Source organism: Tenrec ecaudatus, chromosome 1, assembly GCF_050624435.1.
Source record: "Tenrec ecaudatus isolate mTenEca1 chromosome 1, mTenEca1.hap1, whole genome shotgun sequence".
In the NCBI taxonomy this organism is placed as follows: Eukaryota; Metazoa; Chordata; class Mammalia; order Afrosoricida; family Tenrecidae; genus Tenrec; species Tenrec ecaudatus.
In genome coordinates, this window is record NC_134530.1 from 145,996,201 (window position 1) to 146,012,619 (window position 16,419).

A 16,419-nucleotide genomic window follows, 5' to 3' on the forward strand; every position below is an offset into this window, starting at 1 on the left:
ATTCCTGAGCTTGTGCTCATGCTGAATTTGTGTGTTAGAAGGAACACTGAGGTACAGCTCGTCTCTAACACCAGTCACATGTTTGTACAGAGTATCCATTTCTAAGTGTTAAAACATTAAAGAAATACCTTCAGGTACCTTAAAACATTTTTTAAAGCGATTTAGTAATAATAATGTTTTGATGTATATCACAAAGCAGTGCCTATCTGTTCATATAAACCATGGTACGGGAGGCTTCAAATATTTTGTGAAAATATGGAATGAAAAGATAATTGAAATTTTCCACAATTTTGAAGCCCCCTCATATGGACTTCAAAATTTTTATACAATAGGCTTTATTGTAGGTTGGTTCTTAACTACAATTTGCATGTAAATCATATGCTCATAACCCAAGGACTGCCTGTACAACACACTAGACCATCATGGCTAGAACTACTGGGCTATCTGTCCTTGGTGTTTATATGGATCTGGTCATATATGGCATGCTAAGGAAATCAACCTTATCTTGTAAACAACTGGGAGACACCAAAGTTCCTAATCCAGCAAATCGTCCACTTAATAAATGCTCCACCATCTACATTTTCACAGCCTCTTAGATTGGAACCTATTCAAATCAAAACCAGTGGACAAGAAAGGCAGTCAGTAAATGATTCCCTAAATTAAGGTGTGGGCACGAGGGGCAGTTAATAGACCTTCATTATGAAGCAACCTTGAAATGGGAGCTATAAACAAAGCCAAGGAAGGTCTCAAATGTATCTGTGTGACTTAATGTTTTGTTCCCCAGAAACAAGATTTTGTTGTTGTTGTTTCATATTTTCAATTTTATCCATTTATTATTAATAGATATATCGTATCAATCCATAGTTCAATTCCATCAGGCAGAATTGTACAATTGCCACCACAATCAGTTTCCAACCATTCTTTTTCTACATAAACTCCTTGACATCATCCCCCTTCTACCCCCCCCCCCCATCTCCACCATAGAAACCTCCTCCCTGGGAAACCCTTATTCTACTTGCTGTCTCTATCGGTTCATCAACCCTGGGCTTCAAAAAACACATAAGATTTTTGAAGGGAAATGTAAGAACTACAGAGATAGCCTTATAATGGCAATATTCATATGTGTTGAGCATCGACTGTATATCAGATGTTTATCTAATCACCACAACCAGTTGACACCGTTCATGAAAACTCGAGCTGGGAGTCCAAGTCTAAGGGCACAACCACGATTGAACTGCACCGCCTCCTCCTCTAGGCCCAAGTGCTCTGACGCTATTTGCTTCAATGTGCATGCAAGCAGCCATTTGGGCTGTAAATGGAAACATTTACATTTGACTTCTTTTTAATAGAAAAGTCATCGTTGCTTTTCTCACACAGCCCTAGCCTTCTTCGTGCTATGTAAAAAAATGTAGCCTGCCAGGAGCCATGGTTGGCAGCGGCTTCTTACTACAGCCTCAGAAATGCAATGACTCCAGGTAGTGAGTTTGGTTTGTAGGGTGCTGCTGCCCCCTGGTGTTCAGGTTTTTCATCCACAAAACCCCTATCTCACTAGGCGAGATTGAAGATTGGCTCTGCCTTCTTCAACTCTCCACATATGGTCAATACGTTTTTCAATATTCCAGAGTGCTTAGAGCACCCATAGGTAAAGGGTGAGGATCTCGTCATCAGAAGTCTGGTGCCAATGTAGAATGGAAAGATCCCTAAAACATTATTATGCCCTATATACCAACTTACACATAGCAGAAGCAAACCCATCTTTTCTCCTCTTCTTTCATAATCCACTCTGCCCTGAGCCATGACCCTGATCCAATAGACTGTTTTTTTTATGCTAGTATCTGGCTAGTCTTACGGTAACTTACTGCCATTGTGTCATTTCCAAATCCTTAGAGTTTCTAAGACGGTAAATTTGTAAAGAGTAAGCAACCTCCTCTTTCTCACAAGGTGTGGCTGGTGGTCTTAACTGCCAGCCTTGTGCTTAACCCACAGTTCCACCCAGGTCCCAGAGTACTGTACTCAGTACCATTGAGTAGACTTCAACTCACAGTGACCCTATAGGACAGAGAAGACTTACCCCTGTGCGTTTCCGAGGCTGCAATGCTTTACAAACATAGAAAGCCTCATCTTTCTCCCCTCAGAGCGGCTGGTGGTTTTGAACTGTTGGCTTTGTGGTTAGCAGCCCAGTGCGTGACTCCTCCCTCCCCCGCCCCCAGGACTCCTGGTCCCAGCATGTAAAAAGAATAAAGGAAAAAAATTAGCATCTCAGGACCACTTACAAGAAGAACGCCAGCATATTTAGACTGCACAGTTCTCATTGCCAACAGGACGGCTAACTCACTACAGCACGATGGCACCACTAGCAATAGAAACAGCATTCATGGAGGCAGGGCGTCGAAAATGGTAGACTGGGCACCCATATAACTTCTTAGCATTGGTATCAGAAGGTAATGGAGCAGCTTTGGGAGGGTGTGTAACTGTGAGAGAAGCAAGAGGTTCCTCTAACACTAAGTTCCTCTCCAAACTCCCATCCTACCCCCAACACCTGATGCCCGACGATACACAACCTCTACATACTTGTAGACACACACACACACACACACACACCGTTCACAACAGCCTTCTCTCTTGTCCAGTCTTCTCCTTTATCATTTCCTCACTCTAGGATCAGCCCTTGGGAGAAAGACGGGGCTTTCTAACTCCCGTAAATTACAGTCTCTTCTCTCTCCCACCACTGTGCCATAAGGTTGGAAATCAACAAAAGGAAAATTAAGAAAACAAGGACAAGCAATTGGAGGATGAATAACTTCCTATTGAAAAAGGAGTGGGTACTGACCCAGATCAGAGATGAAATCAGGAAGTTTCTAGAAACTAATGAGAATATGACTTACCAAAGCATTTGGGACACAGCAAAGGCAGTTATAAGACGAAGTTTAGTAGCAATACATGCACACATGAAAAAGGAAGACAGACTAATGATTGATATACTGACACAAAACTTACAGCAATTAGAGCAGAGTCAACAGGACAATTCTACTAGTAGCAAAAGAAAAGAAAAGATAAAAATCATGGCTGAGATTCATGAGAGGAAAAACAAGAAAACTATGGAAAAATTAATACAGCTAAAAGTTGGTTCTTTGAAAGGATTAACAGAATTGACAGATCACTGGCAAACCTAACCAAGGAAAGGAAGAAACAAATTTCAATAGCAAGATTGAGGGATGAAACAGGAGACACTACAACACATCCCAATGAAATACTAGGAAAGCCTGTATTCCAATGAACTCAGCAACTTGGAAGATGTGGACAAATACTTAGAAAAACAACCCCCACCCCTCCCCGACTATCCTCGATGGACATCAAGAATCTCAACAGACCCATGGCAATAGAAGAAATAGATAAGATTTTCAAGGGATTACCAACAAAAAAATCCCCCAGACCAGATGGCTTCACAGGAAAAATCTAAAAAACATTCAGGGAAGAACTGACACTAATCCTACACAAACTCTTCCAGAACATAGAAAAAGACGGAAAACTCCCAAATTCTTTATGAAGTTAGTATAACTCTGATACCTAAACCAGGCAAGGATTTCACAAGAATCAAGAACTATGGACCAATATCCCTAATGAAATCAATGCCAAAATCCTTTTAAAAAAATACTAGTCAATACAATACAAAAGTATATAAAACAAATAATTCACCATGACCACATGGGATTGATACCAGGGATGCAGGCATGGTTCAACATACAAAGACCATTAGTATTATTTGCCACATTGACATGAAAAATTATAAGAACCACATGAGGATATCTATAGATGCTGGGAAAGCATTCGACAACATCCAACACCGATTCCTGTTTAAGACACTCAAGAAGATAGGAATGCAAGGGAAATTCCTCAATATGATACAGGCTGTATATGAAAAACCAACAGCCAACGTGGAAGTCAATGTAGAAAAGATGAAAACAATTCCACTGAAAAGGGGGACTAGACAAGGATGCCCTTGGTCCCCACTCGTATTCAACATCGTACTGGAGGTCCTAGCTAGCAACATAAGACAAAGAAAAGACATCAGAGATAATTGTCTATGGAAGGAAGAAGCAAAACCATCATTATTGCAGATGATATGATTTTATATATCGAAAAACCCTGAAACTCCAGAAGTGGAGTGTTGGAAGTGATAAAAGAATATGGCAGAGTGGCAGGATACAAGATCAACAAACAGAAGTCTATCAGACTGCTATACCCATCAGACAAGCTCACAGAAGATACAATTTTAAAAGGTAGTACTCTTTACAATAGCCAAGCACAAATTGAAATATCTAGGGATATACCTGACTAAAAAAAGCAAAAAATTTGAATGAGGAAAACTACAGAACATTATTACAAGAAACCAAGAGTGACCTCAAAAATGGAAGAACATCCCATGCTCGTGGATTGGAAGACTCAATATAGTAAAGATGTCAGTTCTGCCCAAGGCACTATATAAGTTTAATGCTATCTCAATACGAATACCATCATCTTTCTTCAAAGAATTAGAAAAATTGATTACCAACCACATATGAAGAGGGAAGAAGCCCAGAATTAGCAGAGACCTCCTCAAGAAGAAGGACAAAGTGGGAGGGCTTTCTCTACCTGACTTTAGCACATACTATATGGCCACAGTGGTCAAAACCGCGTGGTACTGGTATAACGACAGATATTCAGACTGGTGGAAAAGAGCTGAAAACTCAGGAATGAAAACATCAGAATACAGATAACTGATATTTGATAAGGGCCAAAAAAATATCAAATGGGAAGCGGATGTTCTCTTCAATAAGTGGTGCTGGGAAAAATTGGATATCTACCTACAGAAAAATGAAGCAAGACCCTTACCTCACTCCATGTACAAGAATAAACTCAAGGTAGATCACAGACCTTGAGATAAAACCCCAAACTAGAGTTACTTATGAGGGAACTGGGACAAACCTGAGAACCTTGGCACAGGAAATACATAGGCTATTGGAAATAGAGATGGATACAAATACAGAGGAGTCACAAATTGACAAGTAGGATGTACTGAAGATAAAACACCTGTGTCATTGAAAGAATTCACAAAGAGAGTAATAAGAGATCCCACGGACTGGGAAAACATTGGTAGCAATGGCACATCAGACAAAGGCCTTATTACTAAAATCGACAATACTTTGCATGCTTATAATAAGAAAAAACTAACTGCCCACTAAGGAGGTGGGCAAAAGACCTGAACAGAAGTTTCACAGGTGCAGAAATCTGAATGGTCAATAAACACATGAGAAAATGTTCCTGGTCATTAGCCATAATAGAAATTCAAATTAAAACAACCATGAGATACCAACTAGCACTCGATTCAAAACATCAGAAAGCAACAAGTGTCAGAGGGGCTGTGGTGAGATAGGAACTCTCATCGACTGCTGGTGGACCTGTAGGTATATACAGCCACTATGGAAATCAATTTGGCAATATCTAAAACATATGGAAATCAAGCTACTATATGACCCAGCAATCCCCTTATTGCACATATACCCAGAAGAGGCAAGAAATAAACCATGGCCAGCCATCTGTGCTCCCATGTTCTTTGCTACGCAGTGCACAGTTGCAGGGAGTTGGAAAGAGCCCGGGTTTTTAGCAATGGATGAATGGATTGAAAACTGTGGTGCATACTTAAAACGGAGTACTATGCATCCCTAGACGGCAGTGGTGAACGCATGGGGCACATAGCCGCATGGTAAGAGTTGGAGGAAGTTACGCTGAGCGAAGTAGGCCAGGCATGGAAGGACGTGTGCAGTATGAGTCTGTTGATGTAAGCTTAAAAATGCAAAGGGGGCATAGGGGAAAGCTACTGTATCCATACCAGGTACTATGGCGGGGTCAGGCCCAATCCAGGGATGCATATGGCAGCAACTAAAAAGGAGGGGAAAATAAAGACAGACAGACATGGGTAGTGGAGGAACAGGGCACTAACCCACCCAACGGAGGGGAGCGGTGTTGCTATCTCCACAGGAGAGGGAGAGAGGGACAAGACTTCAACACAGTGCGCCAAGACGTGAATGAATAGAGAGGTCTGCAGGGCCAGCCCCAATCCCAACTACGTGGACACCTCACCCGCTCCCCGCAAAAGAATTCTCTTCCAAAAACCGCACTGAAGCTACAGCTCACACAGGAGCAAACAAAGAGGGAAGGAGAGAGTGGAACACATCCTGGCTCACCAAGCCCCAAGGATGATATTCCTGCTCAGTGCAGCCAATGCACAGAGGACCATAGGGCCAGCCACTGCAAGACAAGACATCCCTCACTGACCCATACCACTACAAGGGACAACACTGGAGGCACAGTGTTGTCTGTGACCCATATCTGACCCATATCAGTGATGGGTTACCAGTTATCGGTTATAAGTTACTCAATCATATGGGTTACTGACCCATATCACTGCAAGGGACAACACTGGAGGCAAAGGACAGGACTTGTGCCTGATCTGACCCCAACACACCAGGGCGAAAAGCTAAGGACATGCAACCGAGCAGCAAGGGGAGCAAAGCAATGAAGTCCCTTGGAATACCAAAAACAGACTTTGGGGCCAGGGCATAGCACCTCACCAGACTGGACTGGAAAACGCTCCTAAGGTCAACAAACAGACCTGAAACTATTTATAGGCTTTTCTCTTTTGTTGTCGTTGAGTTTTTGTTGTTAGTTGTGGTTTTTTGTTTTTGCTTTTTTTGTTGTTGTTGTTGTTTGGTTTTGCTCTGTCTTGTTTTTGTGCTTATTATTGTCTCTGCATGTCTATCTAGGTAGGAAAGGTGGGATAAACCGCCTGGAGGAGAAAACAGTGGGACAAATGGTTCCGGGGAAACATGGGAGAGGGGGAGGCAGGAGAAAGGAAGTGGTTGTTAACAAACTCAGGGACAAGGGAATAACAAGTAATCTGAGATCAATGGCAAGGAGGGTGCAGGATGCCTGGTAGGGCTTAATCAAGGGCAATGTAACCCAGAGGAATTACTGAAAGCCGAATCAAGACCGAACATGATAATGGGACAGGAGGAAAGGGGAGAGAAATGGAGCAGAGAACTGGGAGGCAAGTGGGCATTTATAGAGGTCTCAATACAGGCATGTACATATGCAGATATATTTATATATAAGGAAATAGATCTATGTACATATGTTTATGTGTTGAGTATTGGGGTGGCAGACAGACATTGAGCCTCTACTTAAGTACTCCCTCAATGTAAGAACACGTTGTTCTAATGACCTGGCATTCCATGATGCTTGGCTTCCCGGCATGGTCACTGGGGACAGGATGGGTGCATAGGCAGGTGTGGTGGGGAGAGCTGATGGTGTCCGGTGATCAAAAGATATACTGTCTGGGGGCTAGGAGCTTGAAGATAAGAAAGCAACCATCTGGCTGAGAAGCAGCAAAGCTCATGCTGGGGGGGGGGGGGAACAAGCACACCAGTCTGTGTAATCATGAGGTGTCGATGGGATCAGATATCAGGCATCAAAGACTCAGAACAAAAAAACCATATCAATGTGAATGAGGGGCAGTGCAGAGTGGAGACCCAGGGCCCATCTGTAGACAGTTGGTGTCCCCTTACAGAAAGGTCACAAGGGAAAGATGAGCCAGTCAGGGTGCAGCATAGTACTGACGAAACATACAACTTTCTTCTGGTTCTTTAATGCTTCCTCTCCCCCAAACCCCCACTATCATGACCCCAATTCTGCCTTACAAATCTGGCTGGACCAGAGCATGTACACTGGTACAGATAAGAGCTGGACACAGGGAATCCAGGACAGATAAACCCATCAGGACCAACCATGAAAGTAGTGATATCAGGAAGGGAAGGGGAAGGGGAAGGTGGGAGAAGAGAGGGGGAACTGATCACAATGATCTACATATAACCCCCTCCCAGGGTGACGGACAACTGAAGGGTGGGTGAAAGGAGACAAAGGTCAGGGTAAGACATGAAAAAATAATAATTTATGAATTATCAAGGGTTGTTGAGGGAGGGGGGCTGGGGACAGAGGGAAAATGAGGAGCTGATAGCAAGGGCTCAAGTAGAAAGAACATGTTTTGAAACTTATGAAAGCAAGAAATGTACAAATGTGTTTGACACAACGGATGGATATATGGATTGTGATCAGAGTTGTATGAACCCCAATAAAATGACTAAAATTAATAATAATAAATAAATAAAAAGAAAGAAAGAACAAAAATGATGATGGCAAGAAATGTACAAACATGCTTGATACAATGGATGGATGTACAGATTTTGATAAGAGCTGTATGAATTCCCAATAAAATGATTTTTAAAAGTATGACAGTCTCAGAAACCCACAGGAGCAGTTCTACCCTGTCTGATGGGATCAGTGTGGGTCAGTCAGCACAGACTCTACGGCAGGGGGTGGGGTTTGTTGTGGTTGCTGTTGGTGGGATCCACCCACTTGCCCGCCTTCTCTCCACACCACTAAGGAAGAATGTCATTGACAGCTATGAGGGGGCAGCACCCGCCTTGTAGGGGAGAGGAGTCACTGCCAAGTTCTTCGCCAATGCTCCTCAGGGTTAACTCCTATATGCTTTGAGAAGATAAGTTACTTTATGACCAGTGCTTCAGAAGCCCCCTCAAGCTTCTTTCTAGACACACATCCCCAGGGTAATCACCATCCTGACTTGCTCATTGTGCTTGTGTTTTCGTATGTACGTTCTTCATTGGTTGTAGATCGATGTCTTGTGCAGCTGCGAATAATTACTTTTTACAGTACAGTATTTTGCTTTGGAAATACAGGACTGTTTGCTTAGTCGCTTTATTCTAGATGCCCGTTTAGGGAGCCGCCTGTCTTTCGCTGTCAGGGGCAGTGTTGCTGCCGCCATGGTAATGCTGCTGCAATGGGTTTTGTTCAATCCAGTAGGCCTTCGCCCATGTGGCTGTTCAGATGCCACTTCACGAGCATTTCGGTTCCCTTCCTCAGGATTACACTAGCACATTGCAAGTGCTGAAGAGACGCCTATGGAGAGCGCATCCTTTATTGGGAAATGTAGCTCATCGAACGCTTTCATCACTGCAGAACTCTGCACTGGGACGCGCTGTTCAAGTGCGACAAGAGGAAAGTAAAAGGAAATAGAGGCAAGAACTAGGAGGCAAAAGGCATTTATAGAGGTCTAAACACAGGCATGTACATATGTAAACATATTTATATATGATGATGGGGAAACAGATCTATGTACATATAGTTATATGTTACATATTAAAGTAGCAGACGGACATGTGGCCTTTACTCAAGTCCTCCCTCAATGCAAGAACACTTTGTTCTAATAATCCAGCATTCTGTGATGCTCACCTTCCCAACACAATTGCTGAAGACAAAGCAGGTGCATAAGCAAATGTGGTGAAGAAGGTTGATGGTGCCCAGCTATCAAAAGATATAGCATTTGGGTCATAAAGGCATGAAGATAAGCAAGCGGCCATCTAGCTGAGAAGCCCACATGGAAGAAGCACACCAGCCTGTGTGATCATGAGGTGTCAATGGGATCAGGTATCTGGCATCAAAGACCCAGAACAAAAATCATATGGATGTGAATGAGGGAGAGGTCAAAGTGGAGACCCAAATTCCATCAATTGGACATTCTGTTATAAAAGGATCACAAGAAAGATGAGCCAGTCAGGGTGCAGTAGAGCACTGATGAAACATACAACTTTCCTCTAGTTCTTTAATGTTTCCTCCCTCCAACCACTATCATGCCCCCAATTCTACCTTACAAATCCGCTGGACCAGAGCATGTACACTGGTACAGATAAGAGCTGGGAACACAGGGAATCCAGGACAGATAACCCCCTCAGGACCAATAATGAGAGTGGCGATATCAGGAGGGTAAGGGTAAGGTGTGAGGAGAAAGGGAGAACCAACCATAATAATTTATATATCACCCCCTCCCAGGGGGACAGACAACAGAAAAGTGGGTGAAGGGAGAAAGAGGTCAGTGTAAGACATGAAAATAATAATAATTTATAGATTATCAAGAGTTCAGGAGGGAGGAAGGGAGGGTGGAGAGAGGGAAAATGAGCTGATATCAAGGACTCGAGTAGAAGGGAAATGTTTTGAAAATGGTGATGGAAACATGTACAAAAGTGCTTGACACAGGTATGTATGGATTGTGATATGAGCGGTAAGAGCCCCCAGTAAAATTATTTTTAAAAGCACTGTTCAAGTATGTGCCCTATGTTGAATATATGTAACTTGATTCATTTTTTTTAATGTGTCAACTTTCTAGGAAAATTTTCCTGATTTTTCCATCTTTTACCTTCTATTTTACTTTAACATACGTATCATGGCTTATTTTAAAGTCTGTAAGGTTGAGATTTGGATCACCTACCTTCCGTTAGGGGGGCCCTGGTGGTGTAACGGTTTCTCACTGGGCTACGATCTGCATGGTCGGCAGTTTGAAACCACCTGTAGCTCCTCGGGAGAAAGACTGTTTGCCTGCTCTTGTAAACAGTTACAGTCTCGGAAACCCACAGGACTCAGTACTGACTTCACGGAAGTGAGTTTTGAGTTACATCCTATTATGTTTCCTCGATTAGTAAGCGCATCTTCTTGCCATTATCCAGGTCTTGTCATTTTTAGTGCGCTGCTCATTGTGTACAGGCTCCAGGTGGTCCTGTCTTCCAGCGGCAGGGGCTCCCCTTCTCTGTGTTACACAGCTAGCGTGAGGGCCAGTGAATCTCCACTATCCTGAGGTCTGGTGGTGCAGGGGGTTAGGCATTGAGCTGCAAGCTGCAAGGTCAGCAGTTTGAAACTGCCAGCTGCTCTGAGGGAGAACTATGAGGCTTTGTACTCCCATGAATGTTTTCAGTCTCAGAAACCTCCAGGGGCAGTTCTGCTCTGTCCTAGAGGGTGGCTATGAGTCGTAATTGACTTAGTGGCCATACAGCTGTGTAATCTCAGTTGAGAGACGGAGCTGGGTCGTGGCTGAGGTGCAGCTTTTGAAATAGGCCTCTCCCTCTGATTTGCTCTCACTTGTCAGTTTTGGCCTCCCATCTTTTAGGGCCTGAAAAGCTAAGGGGGATCCTACTTTTATTATTACAAATGTCCAGCCCAATTCCCCAGGCTTCTGTCCCTTGCAACATCAAATTTCCTGAGGGGAAAACTAGCCAAGTATTTGAGACAGACTCTTTCTCACATGACGTCTTGGTTTCCTTATGTGGTGGAGTGAAATTACTTGGCATTTTGTGACTCTCACCAAATGACTGGATGAGAGCAGGCAAACAGGGTGTACAGGTCTAACAGAAAGAGATTGGTCAGTTTTGCCAGTCCTCTAGATATAAAAGAAGCTATCTTAAGAAGTAGAAATGGCCCAGAAAAGAATAAGTTAATTAAAAAAAGAAAAATATTAATTTTAAAAAGAAAAAACCCTGTAATTAGATCAAGGTCTGATTTTTTGACCTCTAAGCGTGTCCTTCAGTCAAGTCTGATGGGATTCCACACTCTGGCCCCAAAGTCTATTCTCTGCACTCCCTCGGGAGCTCCCATGGCTCTGCCGCACGCCTTTAGTGTTTTGCCTCAATGTCGTGGGGTCAGACCAGGCCAATCCCCAAACACTGAGTCTCCAGTGTTGTCCCCACAGAGCCCTGGGCCAGTGTGGGACGTCATGTCTCATAGTGGGATCAGCCATATGGTCCACTCTGTGCATTGGCTATTCACAGCAGGGATATCGTCCTCCAGACCTGGTGGGCCAGGATGTACTCCATGGGTCATTGGTTTTCTTTTTTGTTGTCATCATTGTGTTATCTTTTGTTGCCTTGTCTTGCTATGCCTTGTTTTTTGGTGCATATTATTATCTCTGCAGATCTATCTAGATGAGATAGGCTGGATGAACAATCTGGAGGAGAAAACAACAGCCTGATGGTTCCGGGGGCACATGGGAGAGGGGGATGTGGGGGAAGGAGGTTGTATTGACCAACGCAGGGACAAGGGAGCAACAAGTGATCCAAAATTAGTGGCAAGGAGGGTGTGAGAGACCTGGTAGTGATTCAGCAAGAGCAATATAACCAAGAGAAATTACTGAAACCCAAATAAAGGCTGAGCATGATAGTGGGACAAGAGGAAAGTAAAAGGAAATAGAGGGAAGAACTAGCAGGCAAAGGGTATTTATAGAGGTCTAAACACAAGCATGTACATATGTAAATATATTTATATAGGATGGTGGGGAAATAGATCTACATATATATTTATAGGTTCAGTATTAAGGCAGCAAATGGACTTTGGACCTCCACTCAAGTACTTATTCAATGCAAGAACACTTTGTTCTATTAAATTGCCATTCCATGATGCACACCTTCCCTACACAATTGCTGAAGACAAATGTGTGCATAAGCAAATGTGGTGAAGAAAACTAACGGTGCCCAGCTATCAAAAGATATAGCATCTGGGGTCTTAAAGGCTTGCAGGTAAACAAGCAGCCACCTAGCTCAGAGGCATCAAAACCCGCATGGAAGAAGCACAGCAGCCTGTGTGACCACAGGTGTAGAAGGGACCAGGTACCAGACATCAATAAACAAAAGATCACATCAGTGGGTGCCCACCTTCCCGATACGATCACTGAAGACAAATGTGTGCAAAAGCAAATGTGGTGAAGAAAGTTGATGGTGCCTGACTATCAAAAGATAGAGCATCTGGGGTCTTAAAGTCTTGAAGATAAACAAGCGGCCATCTAGCTCAAAAGCAACAAAGCCCACATGGAAGAAGCACACCAACCTGTATGACCATGAGGTGTCGAAGGGATCAGATATCAGGCATCAAAGAACAAAAAAAGCATATCATTGTAAATAAGGTTGAGTGCAGAGTGGAGACCCAAAGCCCATCTGTAGGCAACTAGACACCCCTTTACAGAAGCGTCACAGGGAGGACACAAGCCAGTCAGGGTGCAGGTTAGCAATGATGAAACATACAACTTTCCTCTAGTTCTTAAATGCTTCCTCCCCCCACTATCATGATCCCAATTATATCTTACAAATCTGGCTAGACCAGAGGATGTACACTGGTATAGATCAGAACTGGAAACACAGGGAATCCAGGACAGATGATCCCTTCAGGACCAGTGGTGAGAGTGGTGATACAGGGAGGGTGGAGGGAAGGTGGGGTAGAAAGGTGGAACTGATTACAAGGATCTACATATAACCTCCTCCCTGAGGGATGGAAAACAGAAAATTGGGTGAAGGGATACGTTGGACAGTACAAGATATGACAAAATAATAATAATTTATAAATTATCAAGAGTTCATGAAGGCAGGGGGATCAGGGAGGGAGGAGGGAAATGAGCTGATATCAAGGGCTCAAGTAGAAAGAAAATGTTTTGAGAATGATATTGGCAACAAATGTGCTTGACACAATGGATGGATGTATGGATTGTGATATGAATTATATGAGCCCCCACTAAAATGATTTTTTAAAATAAAAGAATTTTTTGAAAAGTAGAAATGGAGAGAATCCCACAATCAAGAAAGAAGAGTCACAAATGTGTTACATACAAGATCCCTTCACAGAGAAGTGGTAATAATCTCGACAGAACACTCCACATAGCAAAGCCGCATTCCTGGCTCACAGAGTGAGATCGAGAACAAGTGTATGTGTGGCTAGTCAAAGAATCAAAGAGAGACATGTCTGAGAGAATGGCTGAGAAGTGCTGCAGACAAAGAATTGTATCCCTAACATTTCTGATCGTGAATTGTAACCTCATAACTTCCGTAACAAGCCTCCCTAACCATGAGGATTGTCTGTGCATTCTGTGTGGCCGCTGCAAGAGATTCTGGACCCAGCAGGGAAGTAGAGTGTCGTGAGAGGGGTAGATGGTGTCAGCATGAAGAAGGAAGCATAGGAGTTGTGGTGGTCACATCATTTCTTGTCAACTTGAAGAGCTATAAAAGTGTAGGGTGGAGTATAGCCCGTCAATCAGGCCACAGCCTGATGGTGACCCCTTGTGGGCATGGCTTTCTCATGAGGAGGGTCCTGGGAGCCTCCCCCTTTCTCTCCGCCTGCACCTTTCTGCTGGCTCACCCGTTTGCTGCTAGAGCCCTGCCATTGGAGTCCCATGGTTTTGCACCCACTGGCCTGTGGTCTTCCTGCATTCTGCATCATTGCGTGTGGTTGCATGAGTCTGAAGAGGGCCTTATGGACTAGGATCAGACTTAGGGTCTTGAGTTGGACTGGGCTGCCGTTTTCTTGATATATAACTACTTCTTGATAGAAGGCTCTTTCTTACACATATATGAGTGTCAGCAGATTTGGTTCTCTGGTCAACCCAGCCTTGAGCAGGAGTCATCCTTGAGCAGATGTGAAGGTGGAGACCCCTGCCGAAGCCAGAGGAGCATGAGTGCGGCTTCATACCATCCCCTCACCTTAGTGTCACCAGACAGCAGGATAATTCCCTCTGCCTGTTAGACACTTTGGGTCACGTTGCCCAGGCTGCTGTGCAACTCCTGAAACTAGCCAAGGCCCTGGAGAAAACTGGACAGACACGGATTGACGTTTCTCATGCTCCTCATTGTCGCTCCAGTTCCACGTGACTTTTAAATGTTTCCCTGATTTCTCATTTCCTTGGTAATGGCTCTTTCATGGGAACAGTCCAACCCAGCCCAGAATTGGGAAATGCCTTCAGGTAAAAGAGGGGTGCATGGCTTGCTGTTTGCACTTCCCCTCAGGGTTGTTCTTCCCCTTCTAGAAGGTTAGTTTATCTTATCCTTGATACCTTATCCAGGATAGTTTACCGTATCGTCTCATGATAAGAACCATAGACCCTCCATGGTTCTATGATATACTCAGCAGTAAAAATTGTGTTATTTAGCTCTCCGTTGGCTGGTTGCTGTATGTAGCAGGAGTAATGCCCTGCCATGGAATCAGAAATAAAAGTACCACTTGTCTCTAATAGGGATTTTTGCCTTAAAATGTACTTGTTCAGCAATAAAGGGACAACTGGAAGTTTTGTTTCTATTAGTAATTTAATAATATAGCCGCTCATCATTTTTCTTTAGGTTATTTTATTGCTTTAAACTTATGATGTGTCTCTGATAAATAATATAAAATTGATTTGTATGAAGTATAATGATCTCTTTCAACTGAGGCATGCGTCTACATGTAATTATTATAATTACAGATCAATTTGTCTTTAACTAGATGACTGCCTGCCTGGTGATTTCTAATGTTCCTTCCTTCATGGATTATTTGTAATGATAGTGTTTTCTTAATTTAATTATTTTTATCTCTCTTCACTTAGGAGAAGCATATTTCCCTAGTCTCTTATTTACACCATAGAGATCACCAAATGCTAAGTTTATATTTAGTTTTCAATAGTTTGACTATATGTCTGAGCACAAATTTCTCTTACTTGACCTTTTCTAGGGCTGCTGAACTCTTTGAATACATTATGTTTATGCCTTCCACCAAAGTTAGCAAGTGTTTGAACAGTATGATTCAAATGTTTTCTGTTCTGTGCCTTTCGGCTCTCCTTCTGTATATCCAACAGCAACGTTTATAGCTTTGGTATTATGCCATACATTTCTGACACATTGGTTTTTCAATTTTTTATTATTACTCAGATTAGTTCGTGCCTATAAATCTACCTTCAAATCCAATGGCTCATTCTTGTATTATCTCCATTCTGCTGTTGAATTTAGTCCGTGATTTTAAAACTCTTGAGTGGTTATTTTATTTTCACTTCTATCTAAATTTTCCATTTTATTTTTCTTTATTTCTTCTATTTGTTTCCTGACACGTTGTCTCTTTCCATGCATTTCAGAAATGTGTGTTTGGCATGTGGGATTTGTGTTTCCGGAGGATACACAAAAGAAGTATGAAGACACACACACGTGTTTTGCCTTCCCCTCAAATGCTTCTTGTGGAGAGAACCGGCGAGGTTATTTGACCAGGCTCGGCTAGGATTTTACCATGCTGAAAATATACCTGTAAAACGCAACTTCCCTTTCTTTTTCCCAGTCTACCTTGAGGAATATAGGAAACAGAGACTTAGGATCTGCCAATAATGAAGTTAACAAGTAGCAAAGAGGGACACACATGACCCACGATGGAGAGCAACGTTAACTCTTTCTTCCCAAAACTATCCATAGGGGAAGGTGATCTTGAAGGGGGGAGCTAACAATTAGATCACACGGGTGATCTCAAGAAAGGAACCTCAGAGAATGCAGATGGATTTTATGTTTCCAGATTGTCATCAGAAAAATAAATGGGCTTTGGAGCCTGCTTGCCGCTGTGAATGGTTTCTGACTAGAAAGTGCAGGCGATTTCTGTTGGGTCACCCAGGGGACAAGACAAGAGTTTCTCTCAGCCTCGCTCATCATGAGAGCTTAGGCTCCTTCACTCACAAGAGTTTTCTTTCCACCCACCCCCCCACCCCCAGGGAGT